We start from the raw sequence: 18,066 nt of genomic DNA, 5'->3' as shown, positions 1-18,066 counted from the left end.
AGTCTGCCTGCCGATGCAGGGTACACGGGTTCGTGCCCCGGTCTGGGAGGATCCCACATGCCGCAGAGCGGCTGGGCCCGTGAGCCATGGCCGCTGAGCCTGCACGTCCGGAGCCTGTGCTCCGCAACGGGAGAGGCCACAACAGTGAGACGCCCGCGTACCGCAAAAAAAACCCCCAACAAACCCTGAAAGTATATAACTAGTCATTCAACTGATACCATCTTCACCTTCTACTTTGGCTTTATTCAGAGACACTAAAAAAGTAAGTTTTATTTCTTCAATTCACAAATCATTTCTCAATTTACAAGAAAATTAGTACAGAGAAAGACAGTAAGCCTTCTAGAGTCTCAGAAGAAATTACTATTAAAATTTAGATCACTGCAATACTTGAATACAAATGATTTCTAATAGTTTACTGATGTTCCTGCTGAAAACTTTTTCTGTCAATATTTAGTTAACTCGGTACATTCAGAACTGAAATTTCTCATTTAGTATTAATATTAGTAACTTATGACTTCCATTCCCTGATACTTCTTATCCAAGAATAAGCAAACTGAGGCTCTTTTATACCTTGTTAACAGTGCTTGAGATATTTGAATAGTGGTTATAAAATCTGCTAAGGTTTATCAGGGAATATTGACAGTGTAGTAGGTAAAAGCACAGACTTTGGAGACAGACTGCCTGTATTAGAATCCTGGCAACACCACTTACTAGTTGTGTGGCCTTGGACTTAACCGTTCTGTGCCTCAGTTTCCTTATCTGTCCAATGGGATTAACATTAACACCTACTTTGCAGGGCTGTTATGAGGATTAAATGAGATAAATGTGTGATGCACTTAAATGTGGAGAGTGCAGTCCATGCAAGTGTTAGCTACTGTAATGATAACAATGATTTCATCATATGAACTAGAAGAATTTTTTCCTGGAAAAATGATTACTATACCATATGTATAACAAAATGCCCTTATTTACAAGCATACACATCCACTCACAGAAAAGCTATCCAACTAAGAAGAATTGGCTTTTTCCAAATATTCCAGTTATTTTCTACTTACTCATCTTGACTCTCTGTTAAATTTAGAATCATTAAGACATCATATAGGTAGCATCCATTGTATTCAAATGCAGTGTATTTCAAATACTGTACCAAGACAGTGTGGTATTGGTGAAACAACAATAGATCAGGAAAGGCAAAAAGGTCAATAAGACAGAATAGGGAGCCCAGAAATAGACTCATATAAGTATAGTTAACTGATCTCTGACAAAGGAATGAAGGCAATATAATAGAGAAAAAAGTGTTTGAACAACTCGACATCCACTTGCAAAGAAATGACTGTAGATACAGACTTTATACCCTTCACAAAAATTAACTCAAAATGGATCACAGACGTAAACGTAAAATGCAAATGATAAAACTCCTAGAACATAGGAAAAAATCTAGATGACCTTGGGTTTGGCAATGTTTTTAAAATATGATACCAAAGGAACAATTCATGAAAAAAGAATTCATAAGCTGGGTTTCATTAAAATTACAATTTTCTGTTGACAAAGACACTGTCAAAAGAATGAAAAGGCAAGCCACAGACTGGAAGAAAATATTTCAAAAGACATATCTGGTAAAGGACTGTTATCCAAAATACATAAAGAACTCCAAAACTCAACAATAAGAAAACAAACAACTCAGTTAAAAAATGGGTTAACATTTTTTAGTCCTTAACAGACACCTCACCAAAGAAGATATACAGACGGCAAATAAGCATATGAAAAGATGCTCCACAGTGTATGTCATCAGGGAAATGCATACTAAAACAATAAGATACCATAACACACCTACTAGAATGGCCAAAATCCAGAACACTGGCAATACCAAATGCTGGCGTATAGCAACAGGAACTCTCTTTCATTGATGACAGGAATGTCTTCCACTTTGGAAGAAAGTTTGGTGATTTCTTACAAAAAATACATCTATCATATGGTCTGGTAATCATGCTTCTTGGTATTTACACAAAGGAGTTGAAAACCAATATCCACACAAAAACCTGCACATGAATGTTTATAGCAGCTTTATTCATAATTGCCAAAACTTGGAAGCAACCAAGATGTCCTTCAGTAGGTGAATAGATAAACTGTGGTAAAATCCCATTCAGGCAATGGAACACTATTCAGCACTAAACAGAAATGAGTTTAAAAAATAATACTTTTTTTAAAAAATTAATTAATTAATTTATGGCTGTGTTGGGTCTTTGTTTCTGTGCAAGGGCTTTCTCTAGTTGTGGCAAGCGGGGGCCACTCTTCATCGCACGCGCAGGCTCAGTAATTGTGGCTCACGGGCCCAGTTGCTCCGCGGCATGTGGGATCTTCCCAGACCAGGGCTCGAACCCATGTCCCCTGCATTGGCAGGCAGAAAAAAATAATAAATTTAAAAACAAGAAAATAAAAAGAAATGAGCTATCAAGTGATATAAAAACATGGAGGAAACTTAAATAAATGCATACTATTTGTGAAAGAAGCCAGTCTGAAAAGACTACATACTATGTAACATTTTGGAAAGGCAAAACTATGGAGACAATAAAAAGATCAGTGGTTGCCAGGGGTTTAGTGGAAAGGGAAGGATCAATAGGTGGAGTACAGAGGATTTTAAGGTAGTGAAACTACTCAGTATAATACTGAATGGTAGGCAAATGTCATTATATATTTGTCCAAACCCATAGAATATACAACTCCAAGAGTGAAACCTAATGTAAATTACGGACTCTGGGTGATAATAATGTATCAATATAAGTTCATCGTTCCATCTAGTGGGAGATGTTGATAATGGGGGGGGCTATGCATGTTTAGAAGCAGGAGGTTTATGGGAAATCTTTGTACCTTCCACTCAATTGTGCTGTGATCATAAAACTGATCAAAAAAATAAAGCCTATTTGTCAACTTAAAAATAAATGGATAAAAAGTTGTGTTTATATTTTAAATATATATATCTTTGATTTGAGAGTCAGAAGATCCCTCCAGCCTTGATTTCTGTTGCTGCCTCATATACCTCAATCATACTATATTATTTGAAAGATGCCTAGGGAAAACTATTATTTATCACTGAATCTTCAATTCCTACTAGTGGACTAGCATAAAGGGGTTACAAATGTCTAAAGTATAAGTTAAATAATAAATAAAGACCTAAGAATTTCAATGCTTGGTTCCTAATCTCAGCTCTGCCATTTAGTAGGTAATTTAGGCAAATCATTTAATTTCTTTGAATTCCTATCTCACAAATGTTATTGTGAGAATCAAATAATATGCATGAAAGCACTAAAATTTATATAATGACATATACATATAAGTTGTTTTCATTATTTTAAGCTATACAAACTATTCTGCTACCACTTGAAGGTCTATTGACCAATCATCTCTCTTTACTGAAGAAATTTTACTTGGTATAAAGCATTAGAGTAACTACCAGAATCACCCCCAAAGGACTCAGGCATCCTCTAAGATCATGCCCCTTGCTATGTTCCCTTTTCAGACCTTCATCACTGAATTTTAGTCTCTTAGTATTAAAAAAATAACTGTGGGGCTTCCCTGGTGGCGCAGTGGTTGAGAGTCTGCCTGCTGATGCAGGGGACACAGGTTCGTGCCCCGGTCCGGGAGGATCCCACATGCCGCGGAGCGGCTGGGCCCGTGAGCCATGGCCGCTGAGCCTGCACGTCCAGAGCCTGCGCTCCGCAACGAGAGGCCACAACAGTGAGAGGCCCGCATACCGCAAACAACAACAACAACAACAAAACTGTGCTATGTCTTCTCTGTAATAAGTTATATATTAGTTTACAGTTTATCAAACACTTCCGTATGCTTTCTCATATGTAATCTATATATATGCACACACATCTGATATTGAAAGTAGTGATAAGATTTCAAAGAGCTTTTCAATAGCTAGCAATTTAATAGTGAGTTAAGATATTTTTTGTTTAATTTTTTTTTAAATTTACTTATTTATTTTTGGCTGTGTTGGGTCTTTCTTGCTGCGTGCAGGCTTTCTCTAGTTGCGGTGAGCGGGGGCTGCTCTTCGTTGCGGTGTGTGGGCTTCTCCTTGCGGTGGCTTCTCTTGTTGTGGAGCACAGGCTCTAGGCACATGTACTTCAGTAGTTCTGGCACGTGAGTTCAGTAGTTATGGCTCATGGGCTCTAGAGCTCAGGCTCAGTAGCTGCGGCACACGGGCTTAGTTGCTCCGCGGCATGTGGGATCTTCCCGGACCAGGGCTTGAACCTGTGTCCCCTGCACTGGCAGGCAGATTCTTAACCATTGCACCACCAGGGAAGCCCGAGTTAAGATATTTTAAACAATACTTAAATAGACATTGTTCCAATATTAACATAAGGAGTACTACCAGGCTGATGTCCTAATATTTGGCCTGCGTTTTAGATAATACCTAAATGATTACATATAATCAAACTATGGCCACCTAATAATAGAATATATTCTACCTCTACATTTTATACTTTGCTAAAACTCCTTCCAGCACTGAGGAATCATTATCATAGATTCCTTATAGCAAATTGCTTGACTGCTAGTTTGGAACTTAGATTCTATATTCTCATTCCTGTGGAAAGGCTTCAAATTTTGAGCATAAGTTATAAAACCTAAAAAATTTGTCATGGTTACAAATGCAACTTTAACTTTAGGGGAAAAAATTAAAAATTTTTGAAAAGATTCATTTCTTACTCCATCCACGTTACAAAACAGAAAAAGCAAACTTAAGGCAAGTGTCTTTAAGTCATTAAATGCCATCTACTTAAAATTAAACTGTTCTGGAAACCCTGTCTTTTTTCTTAACAATAAATGTCCTTCTTTGGGTAACTACAGTAATTTGGACTTGAATTTGGAATTAGGCAGTCAATAATAGCATGTGAGCGCCCATTTTATAGTATCTGATGGGTACTACAGAACTTGTTTTAAAAGATGGCTATGACCATAGGGAACATTCTCCATTAATAAAGTATCTCAATCATTCAGCAAATGTTTACTGAGTGCATACTATGTGCTATAAACTAGACAGACAACATCCTTGCTCTCCTTCAACTCATATTCTGGTGGGATAAGACAACCAATAAACAAGTTGAAAAATAATAAAATTTCAGATAATTTGAAGTACCTTAAAGAAAAATTTTAAATGTTGCTAAGACAGAGATGGAAAGTGGCTACTTTAGCCAGGGTGGTCAGGGAAGCCCTCTCTTTTTAGCTCCCTTTTAAAAATTATACTAAAAATTTGGCACTAGGGTAGGTAGTTATTTTGGCTAGAGGAAAAGAAGAAAGTCTGGGTATCATACTTTAAAAAATATAATGCTTTCAGAAAAGCAAATGGGCCGGTAAGGAGTTCTTAATGACCTCTTTGATTCTATTATCAAGAGATGTATTCAGCTCTCATCATCTTTTCCATTTATTCCCATTCCCCATGTACAAATGTGTACATATCCCTTCAAATCTATAGCTGACAATCAAATTAGTTTGATACAAAGACAGTAAACAATTAAAGGCCAAATACGTGTTATGTAACTATTATAGGAGTAAAGGGACCATTGAGGCAGAGAGGAAAGAGCATCAAACTTGGAATGAGAGGATTTGGTTCCAGTATTCTTAGTTTTGCTACTCAGCGTTTATACAAAGTTCTGGAAAAATCAGGTATTATTCCCTTATTCTCCAAAATGAATAACATCATCCACCTCATTAGACTGACATATAGAATGAGACAATATGGAAAGGGCTTTACGAAAAGTAAAATACTATACAAATGTTAATTATATGCTCATTTGGGGCAGAGTGGTGGGGATGGGAAAGGTTTCAGAAAAAAAAAAAGTGAGGATCTTGAAAGATTGATACAATTTAGAAAGAAAGAGAGGAAGGGGGAGGGTTTGTGATTTGGACCAAAAACTCAAAGCCCAGAAGCAAAAAGCATAAAATCATTTGATACAGCAAAGAGTGGTCAGATTAAATCGTATGATTTAGGAAGCTGACAGATAAAAGTTACGGTCAGATTGCTGAAAGTTTTGAATGTCACTTTTTTACTTAATGACTGCTCGTTCATGCTCTTCAAAAAGTGCTAACTTGTTAGGTCTTTGAAATAAACTTTATTCAAAAGCTTGCTTCATTTCTTAAGTGCCAATTTACTTTGAAGCTAGTGAAATTACTTTTTTAGTTGTCTTAGTAAGCTAGGGAAATTAATTCTCTTATTAAGGTAAAAAATTTCATTAATATTTGTAAGCTTCCAAGAGCACCAGTAAAAGATGTCGAACTAACCTAAAAAATTGATAGGAAGAAGAGCTTTATCAATCATAATTCGCCTTGGAATACTGTCTATACCGCCTAAATTTCCCAGTACTTTAATCACTATAGTTATATTAGTAATTCCCAAGTTTTCAAGTTTTGATTCTGTCATTGCTTTTTTTTTTCTTGTGCCAGTCTTCTAACTCTGTGTATTTTATTTTTATTTATTTAAAAATTTTGGTGTACTACATGTGTACTTCAAATTTATTAATTTATGGCTGCATTGGGTCTTCGTTGCTGCACACGGGCTTTCTCTAGTTGTGGTGAGTGGGGGCTACTCTTTGTTGCAGTGCACAGGCTTTTCACTGAGGTGGCTTCTCCTGTTGCAGAGCACGAGCTCTAGGCTTCAGTAGTTGTGGCACGCAGGCTCAGTAGTTGTGGCACACAGGCTTAGCTGCTCCACGGCATGTGGGATCTTCCCGGACCAGGGATCGAACCCATGTCCCCTACATTGTGGGGACTGCTCTTCATTGCAGTGCATGGGCTTCTCATTTCTCATTCCGGTGGCTTCTCTTGTTGTGGAGCATGGGCTCTTGGCACACAGGCTCAGTAGTTGTGGGGTGTGGGCTCAGTAGTTGTGGCGCACGGGCTTAGTTGCTCCACGGCATGTAGGAGCTTCCCAGACCAGGGCTTGAACCTGTGTCCCCTGCATTGGTAGGTGGATTCTTAACCACTGCGCCACCAGGGAAGTCCTTCATTGCTTGATTTTACAATACTTTTCCTGGCACAAAGCACTATAATAGAATTTACACATTCAATTTGGCCAATTTAACAGTATTTACCAAAAAAAAGATTTAAAATAATATTAAAACAAATTTTTAAAGTACATGCCTTTAAAATAAATAAAATAAAACTGCTTTAGTCATTTTATAAAAAATACTAGAGTTATCTGGAGATACCCAGGCATAAGAAATATTTTCTGCTTTTTAAAAAAGCATTTCCTTTTTGGGGAGTGTAGAACTGATTTTATTCTGTGGTGATACTAAAAAGTTTCCTAATAAAATAGCCCAATAATAACTTGCCCTTCTTTCTAACCCTCTTTTATAAGAAGTTACTGAAAAGCTTACCACAGGACTAATGAATATACAGTGAGCTAATCTCATACTTTCCTAACATTTTAGAATTAAAGTGTTCTGGGACTTCCCTGGTGGTCCAGTGGTTGGGACTCCGCACTTCTACTGCAGGGGGTGTGGGTTCAATCCCTGGTGGGGGAACTGGGATCCTGCATGCCCCGTAGTGTGGCCCCCCCAAAAATTTTTTTAATTAAAAAAAAAGAATTAAAGTGTTCTGTACAATATTTTTCAATATTGAATCAGAAAGCCAAAAGAAACTATAGTTTCTAGGTCACTTTAAATAGGTGTTGTAAATTGGTATTTGATTATGTTGAAAGATCACATAACTTAGAGTAGTGCTGTCCAGCAGCGAGCTACAAATAAAGTGAGCTGCAAATGCAAGCCACATGTGTTACTGAAACATTTTTATAATCCACATTTTAATAAAAGAAATGTGAAATTTTAATAATGTATATATTTAACTCAATAAATCTAAGATATCATATACTGCAACATGTAGTCAATAAAAAATTATCAATAAGATATATTTTACAATTCTTTTTTTTGTACTAAGTCTTCAGAATCCAGTGTGAATTTTACACTTACACAACATCTCAGTTCAGACAGCCACATTTCAGGCACTTACCTTCATGTGGCTAGTGACTACTGTATTAGACAGTGTAGATCTAGAGGTTCCTTCCAATTCCCAGTGCTATGATCCAACTTTTCAGAAACCTTAACCTATAAACTTAAGTATATCATACATACACATCTCTGACATGCATATTTAGGGAAAACCAAATCTTAACAGATGAATATTAAAGAAAAGTTCATTTCTGGGAATTCCCTGGTTGCCCAGTAGCTCGGACTCCACGCTTAGGTAACTAAGATCCCACAAGCCATGCTGCATGGCCAAAAATAAAATAAAACTTGGGCTTCCCTGGTGGCGCAGTGGTTGAGAGTCCACCTGCCGATGCAGGGAACGTGGGTTCGTGCCCCGGTCCGGGAGGATCCCACATGCCGCGGAGCGGCTGGGCCCGTGAGCCATGGCCGCTGAGCCTGCGCGTCCGGAGCCTGTGCTCCGCAATGGGAGAGGCCACAGCAGTGAGAGGCCCACGTACCACAAAAAAATTTAAAAAATAATAAAATATTTAAAAAGTTCGTTTTTACTCATAAAATAGTATTCCAGTGCTGACTTCAGCTGTACATATAATTGGCATAATACAGAGATTAGTATGGCCCCTGCCCAAGGATAACACGCAAATTCGTGAAGCATTATATATTTTTAAAAAGATAGAGGGAATTCCCTGGCAGTCCAGTGGTTAGGACTCCAAGTTCTCACTGCTGAGGGCCCAGGTTCAATCCCTGGTTGGGGAAGTAGGATCCCACAAGTTGCGGGGCGTGGCTAAAAAAAAAAAGATAAATATGTGAGGTGATGGATGTTTCAATTAGAGGGGAGAAGTCCTTTCACAGTGTACACATATATCAAATTTTCACAATGTGCACTTTAAATATCTTACAATATTGTCAATTATATCTCAGTAAAGTTGAAAAACAAAACATCCCATCTTTCATCTGCAAAAAAAGGACTTTTTGTGAGGACTTTTTCAAAGTAATACTTTACTTTTAGGGTAGTGGGGATGGTTCTATTTACACATGCTCACTCAGTATATGCTTTCACAGTGTTGAAAGTAAAAGCAACGCTGGGAAATGAGGAATTTATGTGATTTTCACTTTATTCTTTTCTAAAGTTTCTCCTCTCACAAGTAGCTAGGGAAGGCATCAGAATCACCTGGAAAACTTAACTGGCTGGCCAGAGAGGAGAGCACTCTGTGGCCAAAGTGAAACCAACAGCTCCTCAGGGTAAGACAAGTAGTAGAGGGGAAAAAAAAAATGATTGTAGCCCAGAGGTAAAGCAGGAAAGGAGAGGATAAGCTGCTGTTTCGCCAAACTGTTAGGCTCTTAGGCAAGATTGCAATAAACTGATTATCTCGCAAGTTTGTTTAGCTCTCCAACTGTTTACAACTCAATAATATGATTTATTTTTTTGGCCGTGCTGCACGGCATGCGGAACTTCCCCAACCAGGGACTGAACCATGCCCCCTGGAAGTCTTAACCACTGGACCACCAGGGAAGTCCCTAAAATGGTTTATTTTAAATTTAAATCAGTACATAACCTTAAGTATGAAATATCTTTATAATACGTTGCACCTGTGAAGGCATAAATAATTAAACCTCTGCTACTGTGGAGACTAAAATATGATTCAAAGACTTTACTGCTACCTACCAAATATTAAGTATTAGGACATGTATAAAATAAGCCAACCTGTTGTATAGTATCCACCAACTGCTATAAAATTAGGCCATCGACTGCCTAACTCCAAATACAATGAGCCCAAAGTACTGTAATTGCTTAAAGGAGGACATTTATAGGTAAAAGAAAAAGTAGGATTTCAAGAATAATTTAAGTGGATGGGTTTTAATATTTTAAAATATATCCTTTTATTATTATGCTAAATCAGCAAGTAAAGGCAACACTTACTGAGATCAAAACAGTCTAAGTCATGATCCCTTCCCATACAATATAAACATAAAATAGTACCTATTGTCTATTGCTGCTTTCCCCATACAGTGGCAGAGTTGAGTAGTTGTAGAAGAGACTGTGTGGCCCACAAAACCTAAAAATTTACTGTTTGGCCCTTAAGAGAAAATGTTTGCCAACCCCTGCTTTATACAAATTATCTTTTAACTGGAGGGAGAGGGCAGGCTAAAGCAGCAGTGAACACAAAATTTTGTTATATATAGCAAATTAAAAAAAAAAACAGTTTTCACTGTAAAACACTTAAGCTTATAAAACATCAGCCTGGCTGATGGTAAAATAAAACTTGTAAACTAAAATTCTCAACCTGGGCATGTTCGCTAAGGGGAATATATTAGAAAACTTAGGGTAGTGAAGTGAGATGCTTATCAAAAGAGGGGCACGCTGTCTCAGCATCTCCATTTTTGATGAGACCTAAACCCCACCCCCACCCCTTAGTGTGACACTAATGGACACTCAAGTTTGGAAACTACTGATTTAGACACAACTCAGAGCTTTTATTAGCTTGCAAAAAGACAATTTGCTTTTCTCTTAAATCAAAAGGATAAATTTTGTAAATGGGGGGTAAAATGGTTTCAATTTTTATTTTAACTACAATTTTAGAAAACCGCATACTGCAAATGTAAAGAATATAAAGAACGGATCTTAGTACCTTGTAGGAATCTAGATGGTCATTCCAATTAAAATCAGTCTTGCTTTTTTTATTCCCATTGCAAAGATAGAAAAACACAGTGCTCAGATTGTAGCTGGAACATTGGCACCCCATATATGTTTATAGAATAAAAGTCTCCATAACAATATAGTGATTAATATTAATGCCATTGAACTGAGTCATGCAGTTTTTAAATTATATTTGCCTATCCCCAATTTCTCATTTGAATCTAACAGAACTAATCATACCTCTAATCATACCTCTATATTGTTCAGCTTGACCATCTAACTCATCACTCCTGGCCATAAATGACTTTGGCTGGTTCCCAAAGTCAAATTTATCCTGTCTCATTATTTAACATATTTATATTCTATAAAGTTGCGTGAATGCTGAATTTTAGCAAATATTGAATCATTGCCCCTAAGGGAAATGCTGGGTTAAGTCAACTCATGAACACATAACCTTGTTTCCCATTTATTTCTGTAATGAAGACACTTTCTTTATTATAACACTGAACTCATGGTCAAATAGCAGTGTAACTCCTACCTGAATGAAGCTTATCTAACACATGTATTCCCTCCATAAGGCACATCACAGACTTCTTGTGCTTAGGAACATCAGACAGCACTTCAGCACCACATTCAAACATCTCTAAACAGTAAAATCACCAAAAAAAAAAAAGGCACGAAAATGCAAAAAATGCAAAAATGCACTAAATAGACTACAAAGACTTGTTAATGAGAGCTGAAATAAGAAGGCTAAGCACTGCCTTGTTGGATATCAGTTGGGAACATAAGACAAATTTTTTTTGCTGCTCAGCTCATGCACATGCACGTGCAAATGGCCAATAAAGCACCCTGGATTTCAGGGTTACAAGTAAATTTTAGTGAGTGGGCAAATTTGAAAGTAAAGAACTGGTGAATATGAAGGATCAACTGTATGTACTACTACTGATAATCTAAATTATGATCATTTAAAAAATTACTTTTAAGCAACAGCAAAATGAAAACTACAGTCACCCAAAATAATGTCTTTAAAGTAATATTTCTTTGGTATGTATAAATTGAGTGAGGTGTGTATGTATGTGTGTATTTTCCTCTTCCCCACTCCATACTCAGCTTAGTACTACTTGGAGACTCAGTCTCTAACTGGGCAAATCTGATCCCAACTTGGGTTAGGTTCCGCTGAACACAAGTTCCCACATTTTTCTCAGTATCTCTACCACTTATCACAACTACATAACCATCTGTTTGCTTATGCCCTACTCACTGGGTTGTAGCCTCCCTACAACCCAGTTTTTTGTTTTTTTTTTTGTTTTTTTCTTTTTTTTAGAACATTTTCCTAGTATAAAGCCTTGTTATACATTGCTGTTCAATTAACTTTTACTGAGCAAATAATTCAATGAAATGAGAAATTACAAGGACCTAAAGTATGATGACTATGATATAAAAAGACAAATGGGCAAATTTAATAGAGGTAGAATACATACAATTTGCCAACCAACTTTATGTGGGGGATTTGGAAGGATTTTAGATTGCCCTGGTTTCTTCTTCGTTTTTTTGTTTGTTTGTTTGTTTGTTTTTTTGCGGTACGCGGGCCTCTCACCGCTGTGGCCTCTCCCGTTGCAGAGCACAGGCTCCGGACGCGCAGGCTCAGCGGCCATGGCCCACTGGCCCAGCCGCCCCGTAGCACGTGAGATCTTCCCGGACCGGGGCACGAACCCGCGTCCCCTGCATCGGCAGGCGGACTCTCAACCACTGTGCCACCAGGGAAGCCCCTTCGTTGTTTTTTTTTTTTTGGCCATGCGGCTTGCGAGATCTTCCCTGACCAGGGAGTGAACCCAGGCCACATCAGTGAAAGCCCGGAATCCTAACCATTAGGCCAAAGGTATGCAGAATTGTGCTACTAATTAAAGTATAGAATATAGGAAGAGTACATTTGAAGAAAAGATGAGTTCCATTTAGTTTCCTATAACCTCTTCACCTATGCTACTTCTTTATTTTTTTTAAAAAAAATTTATTTGGTTGTGCCGGGTCTTAGCTGTGGCATGCGAACTCTTAACTGTGGCATGCATCTGGGATCTAGTTCCTTGACCAGGGATCAAACCCAGGCCCCTTGCACTGGGAGCGCTGAGTCTTAACCACTGTGCCACCAGGGAAGTCCCTATGCTACTTCTATACTTGGAAAATTTTATTGCTTGATAAAACCGCATTCCTAATTACTACCTGTGTTGGAATAACTTGTTCCAACTATAACGTAAGATCATACAGGGCAAGGTTTATTCACTTTTTGACTCCTAAAAACCTAGCACAACAATATTCAATTGAATTGAATGTGGATGAAGATGTCCAGGAGACAGCTGGATATTCTAAACTGGGGCTTAGGAAAGAAGTCTTAGCTGGAGATAAAGATTTAGAAAAGACCATAACACAGGTGTTATTTTAAAGGGTAGAATAATAATTTTTGAAAGAATCAAAGACAGAACTTTGGGATACCAGCATTTAGGGGACACATCAATCAAGAGGAAAAAATGAAAAACACTAAGAAGGAACAATCAGAGATCAACCAGGTGAGAATGGTATGGCAGACACTATTGATTATGAACCACAAAGCCACTCCTATCTTCTTTCTGGATAACAGATATCTAGTTTCTTCCAGAAAAGAGTAATGAACTCAAGGAAGGTCAGTGCCTCCGCCAGCCCCTGGGGAATGACTCATGGTTAGTTTAAGTCAATCATAGTAATCACATTTCCTTTTGCCAGTGACTGGGGTAGGGGTGGCCAATGAGATGTAAGGGAAATGCTTTGGGGAACTCTGGGGGAGACTGTCTTCCCCATAAAGAGATACCTACCCCAGAGAAACCCCAGCACTGACTGCCTTTCTGCTTTGGGATGATTAAGCTAAGGTGCTTGATATCTTACAATCCTAAAGGTAAACATCTGTGACACAGTGAGAATGCTAGAGTACAAAGAAAGCAAGCGCCTGGGTCCTTGATAGTGTTGTTGCATCCCTTAATCAATATTAGAACCATCTATCATTGGTCTTATTGTTAAAGAAATTCTGTTACTTGGAGCTGAAAACATCTTGATATCACTGGTGTCCTGAAACCAAAAGGAGGACAGTGTTTCATGAAGGATATAGGAAAGTCAAGAAGGGTGATAGAAAAGTACCCACTAGAGTGAGAATGATTTTTGTTTCAGTAGTTATAGCTAATCATAGTAAGCACTCAAACACTATGTGCAAGCATTATTCTAAAACTTAATACATATAACCTCATTTAATCTTTCACAACAATCCTATGATGTAGATGGATGGAATTGTGGGCAATGAAAGCAAAAGCCAGAATCCAGTGAATTGCACAATAAGAGAGATATGAAAATAGAAGAGTAAATTTAAGCTTTTAAAGAAAGTCATCTGAGGGAAGAAGAGAGAGTTGTAATAAAGTAGGGATAAAAAAGGTTTTAAGATGGTCAAGTGAGGGACATCCCTGGTGGCGCAGTAGTTAAAAATCCACTTGCCGATGCAGGGGACATGGGTTCGATCCCTGGTCTGGGAAGATCCCACATGCCACAGAGCAACTAAGCCCGTGAGCCACAACTACTCAGCCTGCGCTCTAGAACCTGCGAGCCACAACTACAGAAGCCCACAGGCCCTGGCGCCTGCATGCCACAGCTACTGAGCCCACGCACCGCAACTGCTGAAGCCCGTGCTCTGTAACAAGAGAAGCCACCACAATGAGAAACCCACACACCACAATGAAGAGTATCCCCCCGCTCGCTGCAATTAGAGAAAGCCCACGTGCAGCAACAAAGACCCAATGCAGCCCAAAAAAGAAAAAAGATGGTCGAGAGGAAAAAATATAGAGGAAAATGAGATATATATATAAAAATACATAAGAAATGAAATAATTGCTTAATTAAGGTCTCAGAGGAAATAGGAGGGAGGAGGGTTTGGTGCCAAGATTGGAAATAGATGAAATTTGAACAAAATTAGAAGTAGGCCTCTGAGATTAAGAGAAAATAAATAAGGAAAAAATTATAAATTTGAAGGCAAGAGGACTAGGAAGACTAAAAAGTTTATAGATGCTATCAATCCTCTTAAAATTTTTTAAAAAGGACATCTGCAACTAAGGAGTTGAGAATAAAAGTAGGGCATTTGACAGAGAATGGTAATGGTTTGACATAGCAGTTAAGTGAACTAGGAAGGTAACTAATCAGAAACAAGTAAAGGATTACTAAATCTCACTGAGGACCCAGCCAAAACCAGAAACCATGATAAGATGAATCAATATTCATTTTATTCATTTCTTCATAAACATTTTATTAAGGATTTTCCATATGCCAAGGCACCTTCCTAGGTACTGGGGATAAAAGATGAACAAAAATTCCTGCCTCATATACTTTACATTATAATGAAGAAGATATAATTTTAAAGATTTTTTAATAATTAAAAATATTAAAAAATACTATATGGAATGTTAGATGGTAGTAGGTACTAAGGAAAATAAAGTAGGAAAGGGAAATAAGAGAATTAAAATTTTAGATGGGGTGGCCAGAAATGGCTTCACAGAGAAAATAAACATTTGTACCACGACCTGAAAGAGGAAAAGGGAAAAGCTATATACATATGTGGGGGTCATTCAAAAGCTTAGAGGTGAGAGAATGCCAGGCATCTTTGAGGTTTGGTTATTTAAGAATGATGGGTTAGGGGTGGGGAAGGGATTGGGAAATGGTCAGAGAAATAATAGATGTCTAGATCGAGTATAGCCTTGCAGGCCACTAAAGACTTTGACTTGAGTTGAGGGAAGGTGAGAAGCCACTGGAGAGTTTTATGCAGAAAAATGATGGGATTATTTTGGCATCTGGAGTAGAGAAGCATGGTGGGCAAGGATGGAAGACTAAGAATGTATTGCAATAATAGTTCAGGTGATTTGGACCATGATGTAGCAGCGAAGGTCCTACTTTATTTTAAAGGTAGAGTCAATAGGATTTTCTGATGAATCAGATGTGGAATGTGAGAGAAATCAGTAATGACCTCAAGGTTTTTCAGCTTCAGCAAGCTAAAAGAACAGAATTGCTATTTACTAAAATAGGAAGACAGAAGAGCTACAGGAGGAAATTGGAGAGTTCAATATTGGACATATTAAGTTTAAGACGCCAGTTAAGCTTATAAATGGTAATGTCTAATAGGCATTTGGATGAGTTTGGTATTAATAGAGGCAGTACAGAGGGAAGACAAAATATCAGTAGAGGTGAACTTTAAAACCACAAGACTAAAGGAGAGTATACTAGATTGAATGTAGATAGAAAAAAAAAGGGTCCAAGGAGAGAGTCCTAAGATTTACAAATATAGTAGTAATGATAACTATTACTAATAAGGTAAGGCCTCTCAGCCTCAGGAGTTGAATCTTAATTATTCAAAACCAAGTATGATACTTGCTGGAGTAAGCCAGTGATTCAGCTTTGAGCAGCACAAGGTTAATCCAATGAGCAACCAGAGGAAGGAGGTAGTAGTGTGTCCTTGTTTTTAAAGGGAAGAAACATTCTTTTTCCACTTTACAATCATGCCTGCATAACACTGGGAACTGTGGCAACCATTATGCAATCATTAGGGGCACTAGCCACATGATGAGGATGGCAGAGGGCAAAGATGAAAAAAATATGGATACCTCATGTATTGTTGAGCTGCTAAATCAACCAGCCCTAGAGTGACTCTGCACCTGGACTTTTTATTATTATTTAATAAGGGTTTTCATTACTTATAGGCAATTGTATCTGGTTACCATAATCTCATTTAATTTTCATAAAAATGCTTAGAGCACAAAGAACAAAATGAGACTCAAAAAAGATTAAACATGGCCAGGTTAAATAACTTGCTACATAGGTAGCAAATGGTGAACTGAAGCTTAACTAACTCCAAAGTCTATTTTAAGTGGTTTAGAGTAGATTTAAAGAGTGGACATAACTGAAAGACAAAGGGGAATGGGAGTTGAGAATTCTTGAAGTGACTGGCAAATAAGGCCAGGAAGTAACAGAGATTGAAAAAAAAGAAAAGTGTCAAAAGACTAGAAGAACAGAAGGAATACATTAGTAAAATAATAAGAGGTCTTCTTGAGAGAATATTGGAATTGAAGATTTTTATTGTTTGAGTAGTCTGGATGAAGATTAGATGTAGGCTGTAGCTATGAGTAGGGAGGAAATTGCATTTTCAGTGGTCAAGGATTGATTTATTAATCAATTAATTTACTAGCATCTACTATGTGACACATTATTTTATGCACTTAAGATACAGTGGTGACTAAAATACACCCTGTGGAGCTCACACTACGGTGTGAAAAACTGACAACAAACAAGTAAACAACTAGAACTTTGGTGTGTACGGAGTTTTGGGCCAGCATAATCAGAGGCACTCAGTGGTATTTGATTTTTGATGAAGTTCCCTGGTTGTAGCTGGGCTAGCAACTGAGGCCTTTACTCATAGAGTTACAAATAGAACATTTTACTCAGGGTTACAAACAGAACACAAGAACCGAATGACAATTAGGATGACAATGACTGGCAGTTATGTAATTATTTCAAATAATTTTACATACTCACACAAAGAAATAAATGTTTAAATGAACGAGTGGTCTGATTAAGCTTTTCAATTCTTCAAAGAATTTTTTTTTTGGCCACACCAGGCAGCTTGTGGGATCCTAGTTCCCTGACCAGGGATCGAACCCAGGCCCTTGGCAGTGAAAGCGCCGAGTCCTAACCACTGGACCACCAGGGAATTTGCTAACCCTTTTTAGAGTGATGCAAATTACGATCTGAAAATATAGGGTCTTTCCAAAGTGATTCATGGTTTCATTCAACATTCACTCACTAGAATAAGGTCCATGAGGATAAGGGTATTTGTCTATTTTGTTCACTACTGTATATCTAACACCTAGAACAATGCCCAGCATTTTCACTGAACTGAATAAATGAATAGATTAATAAGCATCCACTAGATGCCAGGTAGTATATTCATCTCAAAAGTAAATAAGGCAGTTCCTGACTGGTCTGCAGGGCAGAAATAGAGACACAGATGTAGAGAACAAACATATAGACACCAAGGGGGGAGAGTGGCGGAGGGGATGGTGGTGGTGGGATGAATTGGGAGATTGGGATTGACATATATACACTAATATGTATAAAATGGATAACTGATAAGAGCCTGCTGTATAAACAAATAAAATTCAAAAGTTTAGGGCTTCCCTGGTGGCGCGGTGGTTGAGGGTCCACCTGCCAATGCAGGGGACATGGGTTCGTGCCCCGGTCTGGGAGGATCCCACGTGCTGCAGAGCGGCGGGGCCCATGAGCCATGGCCACTGGGCCTGCGCATCCGGAGCCTGTGCTCTGCAGCGGGAGAGGCCACAGCAGTGAGAAGCCCGTGTACCGAAAAGAAAATTCAAAAGTTAAAAAAAAAAA

General features: G+C 38.1%; 1 protein-coding gene and 1 pseudogene across 4 annotated transcripts in view; one reads left to right on the top strand and one right to left on the bottom strand.

Moving 5' to 3' along the window:
• Nucleotides 1-18,066, bottom strand: part of DNAJB4 (DnaJ heat shock protein family (Hsp40) member B4) — a 40,965-nt gene that overhangs the window by 14,736 nt on the left and 8,163 nt on the right. The window lies entirely within an intron of this gene.
• Nucleotides 8,555-8,651, top strand: LOC112392812 (uncharacterized; annotated as a pseudogene).

This window comes from Neophocaena asiaeorientalis, unplaced genomic scaffold, assembly GCF_003031525.2.
Source record: "Neophocaena asiaeorientalis asiaeorientalis breed wild unplaced genomic scaffold, Neophocaena_asiaeorientalis_V1.1 scaffold15, whole genome shotgun sequence".
Taxonomy (NCBI): Eukaryota; Metazoa; Chordata; class Mammalia; order Artiodactyla; family Phocoenidae; genus Neophocaena; species Neophocaena asiaeorientalis.
This window is presented reverse-complemented; position numbering and strand designations above follow the sequence as displayed.